The sequence below is a fragment of the Bos mutus genome, chromosome 25, assembly GCF_027580195.1.
Source record: "Bos mutus isolate GX-2022 chromosome 25, NWIPB_WYAK_1.1, whole genome shotgun sequence".
Lineage (NCBI taxonomy): Eukaryota > Metazoa > Chordata > Mammalia > Artiodactyla > Bovidae > Bos > Bos mutus.
The window spans coordinates 32,002,788-32,010,660 of NC_091641.1; positions in this window are offsets into that span (position 1 = coordinate 32,002,788).

Here is a 7,873-nt window from a genome sequence, read left to right on the forward strand (position 1 = left end):
TACAGATACTCATGAAAAAAGTCACAGACAACACAGATAAAGAGATATACCATATTCTCGGATTGGAATAATCAATATTGTGAAAATGATTACACTACCCAAAGCCATCTACAGATTGAATGCAATCACTATCAAATTACCAACAGAATTTGTCACAGAAATAGAACAAACAATTTTTACCATTTGTGTGGAAACACAAAAGACCCTGAATAGCCCAAATAATCTTGAGAAAGAAAAACAGGGACTTTCCTTTGGTCCAGTGGTTAAGACTCCATACTTCCACTGCAGGGGGCATGGGTTTGATCCCTGGTTTGGGAACTGAGGTCCTGTGTGCCACAGCCAAGAACAAATGACAACAACAACAAACAGAGCTGGAAAAATCAGGCTCTCTCACTTCAGACTATACGACAAAAATACAGTAATCAAAACAGTATGGTACTGGCACAAAAACAGAAATAGAGACGAATGGAACAGGACAGAAGCCCAGAGACAAGCCCATGCTCCTGCGGTCACCTAGTCTATAACAAAGGAGGTAAGAATACACAACGGAGAGAAAACAGTCTCTGCAATAAGTGGTGCTGGGAAAACTGGACAGCTACATGTAATCAGAATGAAATTAGAACACTCCCTAGCATCATACACAAAGATAAACTCAAAATGGATTAAAGATCTAGATGTAAAGCTGGACATTATAAAACTCTTAGAGGAAAACATAGGCAGAACACTCAACACAAATCACAGATCTTTTTTGATCCACCTCCTAGAGTAATGAAAAAGCAAAAATAAACAAATGGGACTTGATTAAACTTAAAAGCTTTAGCACAGCAAAGGAAACCATAGACAAAACAAAAAGACAACTTACAGAACAGGAGAAAATATTTGCAAATGAAGTGACCAACAAGGGGTTAAATCTCCAAAATATACAAACAGCTCATGCAGCTCAATTAAAAAAAAAAAAAAAAAAACAATCAAAAACATAGGCAGAAGATCTAAATAGATATTGCTCCAAAGAAGACATACAGATAGCAAGAAATACCAAAAAGCACACGAAAAGACATTCAACACTGCTAATTATTAGAGAAATGCAACTCAAAACTACAATGAAGTACCACCTCAGGGACTAGTCAGGATGACCACCATCAAAAAGTCTACCAAAAATAAACACTGGAGAGGATATGGAGAAAAGGGAATCCTCCTACACTGTTGGTGGGAATGTAAATTGGTACACCCAATATGGAGAACAGTATAGAGGTTCCTCAAAAAACTAAAAATAGAGCTATCATATGATCCTGAAATCCCACTCCTGGGCATATATCTGGAGAAAACCAAGATACACGCACTCCAATGTTCAATGCAGCTGCTGCTACTGCTAAGTCGCTTTAGTCGTGTCCGACTCTGTGCAACCCCATAGACGGCAGCCCACCAGGCTCCCCTGTCCCTGAGCTTCTCCCGGCAAGAACACTGGAGTGGGTTGCCATTTCCTTCTCCAATGCATGAAAGTGAAAAGTGAAAGTGAAGTCGCTCAGTCGTGTCCGACTCTTAGCAACCCCGTGGACTGCAACCCACCAGGCTCCTCCGTCCATGGGATTTTCCAGACAAGAGTACTGGAGTGGGGTGCCATTGCCTCCTCCGGTTCAGTGCAGCACTTATTTACAATAGCCAAGATATGGAAGCAACCTAAACGTCCATCAACAGATGAATGGATAAAGATGTGGTATATTACTGAATATTACTCAGGCATAAAAAGGAATTAAATGATGCCATTTGCAGCAACGTGGATGGACCTAGAGATTATCACACTAAGTCAGAAAGAGAAACACAAATACCATATGATGTCACTTATATGTGGAATCTAAAAAGGATACAAATGAACTTATTTACAAAACAGACCCACAGATTTGGAAAACAAACTTCTGGTTACCAAAAGGTAAAGTTGGTGGGGCAGGGATAAATTAGGGGGCTGGAATTAACATATATGCACCGTGTGTGTATATGCGCACACACGTGCTCAGGCATATCTGACTCTCTGTGACCCTGTAACCTGCAGGGCTCCTCCATCCACGTGATTCTCCAGGCAAGAGTGCTGGAGTAGGTTACCATTGCCTCCTCCAGGGCATCTTCCTGACTGAGGGATCAAACCAGCATCTCCTGCCTTGACAGGTGGATTCTTTACCTCTGAGCCACCATATATTCACTACTATATATAAAACAAGTAATCAACAAGACCTACTGTATGTCACAGGGACCTCTACTCAACACTCTGGAATAATCTAGAGGGGAAAAGCATCTAAAAAAAGAATAGATATACGTACATGTAAAGCTAAATCATTTTGCTGCAGACCCGAAACTAACACAACTGCCTTCAGCTCAAAACAACAGTTATACCTAAGTGGCAGATTTTGGGGTGGCACGTTTGCTCCCCTTCACCGCTCAGTCCCCTTCTTGCCGTCTGTGGGGTTATGACCACATTAAAGGATGGCCATTGTTTAAGGAGGAGTCTGAGTTTTACAACAGAAGTGGAAGAGAAAAAGCAGTTCATGTGGACCCTTGTCAAAGTGAGGAGGAGAGCTGACCCACTCAACCCACATCTTAGGAAAACCTGAGTCAGCTTTTATTACCTAATCTCACTTCTCAATTATTTTAAAGATGGGGAAGGAGTGGGTGGAAATGAGGTCATGCTGAAGCACTCTGGCCTGTAAACTTGGAATTCAGCTTCCCAGAGAGGAGCAAGATCCCTGGCTGTCCAATAAAGGATGCTTTCCAGTGAGTTCCTGCTGACTCAGGGCATCTGGGATGTGATGTGTGTCTTATTTTATTTCTCCCTGGAAGCATGTATGCATTCTCCGAATGTCAAAGTTCTCACAAATTGATAAATGAACAGAAAAATGACAACCTTAAGTCAATCCAGGGGGACTGGTGGGGAGAGGGGTTGAGCTGGTCAAGATGAAAAGGGGACTGTCAAGGCTGACTATGTAAACAAATCTGAAAACTCAAGAGCAGATGGATATTATCTAGGGGAAAAAATAACGTGTGTGCATGTTCAGTCATGTTCAGCTCTTTGCAACCCCATGGACAGCAGTCTGTCAGGCCCCTCTGTCTATGGAATTTTCCAGACAACAATACTGGAGCAGGGTACATTTCCCTCTCTGGGGTATCTTCCTGACCCAGGGGTCAAACCCTCATCTCTTGTGTCTCCTGCATTGGCAGGTGGGTTATTTACCACTTGGGAAGCCCTAGGTACCAACAAGCACCAAGGGAGAAAATATCTAACTAGACCAGAAGAAACTGAGAAAGTTGTTAAAAAAGATACCAGCATCCCCAAAGCCCCCATGGTGGGAGTGGGGAGAAGGGACCCTGACCTCAGGCCGGGATGCTTTCCCAGGTGAAATCAGCCAGTTTAAAAGCTAACGTCCACTCTCTGTAAACTGCTCCAGTGCCTAGAAGAAGAAATACCTCCAAATTCTTTATCAGGAATCTGTTGAGGCCAAAACCCAACCACTATAGCACAACAAAGGAAAGCCACAGGCCAACCTCATTTATGTAAAAAAAAAAAAATCAATGCAAAACTCCAAAATAAAATATTAGCAAATAAAACCCACAGGATCATTGAAAGGGAAAAAGTCACCAGAAACAGGTGAGACTTGTATGATATAACAAGGAAGTTTTGATATTAGGACATATTTTAATTCACTTTACATTAATATATTAAAGAAGAAAAATCATGATCTGTAATAGATGTTAAAAGGCATTTGACAGCATTTATCATTTAAAAACAAAATCTTTTATCAAATTAGAAAAGGTATACTTCTAATTTGAGATATCTAATTAACATATCATTAGCAAGATAAAATTATACACACAGACACACACACGCGTGCACCGAGCCCCCAAATCAGACTCATCTGTAATAACTCAAAGCAACAGAAGTCTCCATGAGACTCTGGCACAAAACAATGCCCTGCACAACTGCTTTGTATGAGGTTTCTAGCTGATGAAAGTAGGCAAGAGAGAGAAAAAAAAAAGGAAGCCCTTTAAGAAGAAAGGAAGAGGTCAAATAATTATGTTTACTCTGGAAAAATTCAAGGGAGGCAACCAGAAAAGCTGGCAGGCAGTGAGAGATTTCTCTAGGGGGTCAGACACAGAAGTAACCTACCAAAACACCTAGCCTTCCTATGCATAAACAGCAAGCACATGGAAAAGTTAGGAAAATATTCCACTTACAAGAATCAGTTCAGTTCAGTTCAGTCACTCAGTCATGTCTGATTCTTTGTGGCCCCATGAATCGCAGCACGCCAGGCCTCCCTGTCCATCACCAACTCCCGGAGTTCACTCAGACTCACGTCCATCGAGTCAGTGATGCCATCCAGCCATCTCATCCTCTGTCGTCCCCTTCTCCTCCTGCCCCCAATCCCTCCCAGCATCGAAGTCTTTTCCAATGAGTCAACCCTTCGCATGAGGTGGCCAAAGTACTGGAGTTTCAGCTTTAGCATCAGTCCTTCCAATGAACACCCAGGACTGATCTCCTTTAGAATGGACTGGTTGGATATCCTTGCAGTCCAAGGGACTCTCAAGAGTCTTCTCCAACACCACACTTCAAAAGCATCAATTCTTCGGTGCTCAGCCTTCTTCACAGTCCAACTCTCACATCCATACATGACCACTGGGAAAACCATAGCCTTGACTAGATGGACCTTTGTTGGCAAAGTAATGTCTCTGCTTTTCAATATGCTATCTAGGTTGGTCATCACTTTCCTTCCATGGAGCAAGCATCTTTTAATTTCATGGCTGCAATCACCATCTGCAGTGATTTTGGAGCTCCAAAAAATAAAGTCTGACACTGTTTCCCCATCTATTTGCCATGAAGTGATGGGACCAGATGCCATCATCTTAGTTTTCTGAATGTTGAGCTTTAAGCCAACTTTTTCACTCTCCTCTTTGACTTTCATCTGCCATAAGGGTGGTGACATCTGCATATCTGAGGTTATTGATATTTCTCCCAGCAATCTTGATTCCAGCTTGTGCTTCTTCCAGCCCAGCGTTTCTCATGATGTACTCTGCATAGAAGTTAAATAAGCAGGGTGATAATATACAGCCTTGACGTACTCCTTTTCCTATTTGGAACCAGTCTGTTGTTCCATGTCCAGTTCTAAGTGTTGCTTCCTGAACTGCATATAGGTTTCTCAAGAGGCCAGTCAGGTGGTCTGGTATTCCCATCTCTTTCAGAATTTTCCACAGTTTATTGTGATCCACACAAAGGCTTTGGCATAGTCAATAAAGCAGAAATTGATGTTTTTCTGGAACTCTCTTGCCTTTTCAATGATCCAGCAGATGTTGGCAATTTGATCTCTGGTTCCTCTGCCTTTTCTAAAACCAGCTTGAACATCTGGAAGTTCACAGCTCATGTATTGCTGAAGCCTGGCTTGGAGAATTTTGAGCATCACTTTACTAGAGTGTGAGATGAGTTCAACTGTGCGGTAGTTTGAGCATTCTTTGGCATTGCCTTTCTTTGGGATTGGAATGAAAACTGACTTTTTCCAGTCCTGTGGCCACTGCTGAGTTTTCCAAATTTGCTGGCATATTGAGTGCAGCACTTTCACAGCATCATCCTTCAGGATTTGAAATAGCTCAACTGGAATTCCATCACCTCCACTAGCTTTGTTCGTAGTGATGCTTTCTAAGGCCCACTTGACTTCACATTCCAGGATGTCTGGCTCTAGGTGAGTGATCACACCATCGTGAGTATCTTGGTCATGAAGATCTTTTTTGTACAGTTCTTCTGTGTATTCTTGCCACCTCTTCTTAATATCTTCTGCTTCTCTTACAAGAATAACCCCCTAATAAATCTCCAAGCAATAAGTGCACAAACATGTGCACAACCTATGTGAAGAACTCTATAAAAGCTGGGAGGGAGGTAAAACACTTCAAATGCAAAGAAAGCTGTGCTGCCTATGTTCCAGTTTAGAAAGGTTCAACACTAGAGAGATGGAACTATCAATACTAGTTGTTAGGGAATGGTGGGATTGGAACCCTCACACATGCTGGAGGGAATGTAAGATGGTGTGGTCACCGTAGGAAACTAACAATTTCTTAAAAAGTTAACAATATATTTACCATATGGCTCAACAGTTCCACTTCTAGGTATCTTACCCCAGAGAAATGAAAACATACACTTAGACGAAGACAGTGCACACAGCCCCATCAGCTGCTCAGTGAATGAACAAACTGGGGCATGGCCACACATGGGGTGTGCTTAGTCGCTCAGTCATGCCCAACTCTTTGCGACCCCACGGACTCCCACCAGCCTCCTTTGTCCAGGGGTTCTACAAGCAAGAATACTGGAGTGGGTTGCCATTTCCTTCTCCAAGGGATCTTCCCAACCCAGGGATCGAACCCAAGTCTCCCGCATTGCAGGCGAATTCTTTACCATCTGAGCCGATGCACATAAAAGGAACACAGATGAATCTCAAAAACATTATGCCAAGGGAAAGAGAGATGCAAAAGACCACATATTGTATGATTCCATTCATATGAAATGTCCAGAAAAGGAAACTAGACAGAAAGAGAACACCGGTTGGTTGCTGCCTGGACCTGAGGGGGAGGAACAGGAAGTGGCTGCAGATGGGCACAGAGACATCTTCTTGGGTCATGAAAAGTTTCTCAAATACGTAAAGATGGCAGCACAACTCTAAATTCACTAGACATCATTGTGATGTACACTTAAAATAAGTGATTTTTATTGTTAAAAAATAAAGCCATTAAGACTTCCCTGGTTGGTACAGTGGATAAGAATCTGCCTGCAGATGAAAGGGACATGGGTTCAGTTCCTGGTCGTGCACCGCAACTACTGAGCCCATGGGCAGCAACTCCTGAGTCGGGAGCCTAGAGGCTGTGCTCTGCACCAGAGAGAAGCCGCTGCAGCGAGAAGCCCTGGCACGTAAAGAATAGCCCCCACTCACTGCAACTAGAGAAAGCCTGTGTGCAGCAGCAAAGACTCAGCACAGCCAAAAATAAACAAATAAATTTAAAAAATAAAAAAGCCATTGAAAATAATTGAAAAATTAACTTCATAAATTTAACAGAGAATAACACAATCTCAATAAAAATATCAGACAGGGACATACGTACATGTCTATATATATGTTTGTGCATATTTTTTTAAACTAGACAAGCTGATTCTAAAGTTGATGAAATTTTAAACAACAACCAGAAATTTTCTGAAAACAACAATGAAGAAAAACTAATCCCAATAGGTAGGAAATCAGATTATACTGCAATAATTAAAACAATTTCATACCAACAAATACACATGGATGTATATTTATACATATGTATAACAAATCAGTGGCACAGAAGAAAATGCCAAATACCCTACGAAACTAATAAATTCAGGAATTTATTATGCCACTAAAGACTTCAAAGCCAGAGGTGGGGTGGGCATTCTCTAGTTATTGGTATTAGAACAACTGGGCAGCATGTGGGGAAACATTGTTAGGACCCTCTATGTTATTCCTTCCACCAAAATGAATTCTGAATAGAAGATTTAAACACAAAAGGTTAAATAGTAAAAGTACTAGAAGAAATTTTTTAAACCATCTCTTGTTAGGAAAGTCCTTTCTAAGCATGACTCAAAACCCAGAAATCCCATTTATACACAATCTAATAAAAAGTTTTAAAAGTCTGCAGGGCCAGCCCCAAAGGATTATCCTCCCCCGTGTCATGTGCTGTGTGCTCAGTCATGTCTGACTCTTTGTGACCCTGTGGACTGTAGCCCTCCAGGCTCCTCTGTCCCTGGGATTCTCCAGGCAAGAGTACTGGAGTGGGTTGCCATGCCCTCCTCCAGGGGATCATCCCAACATAGGGATTGAACCCGTGT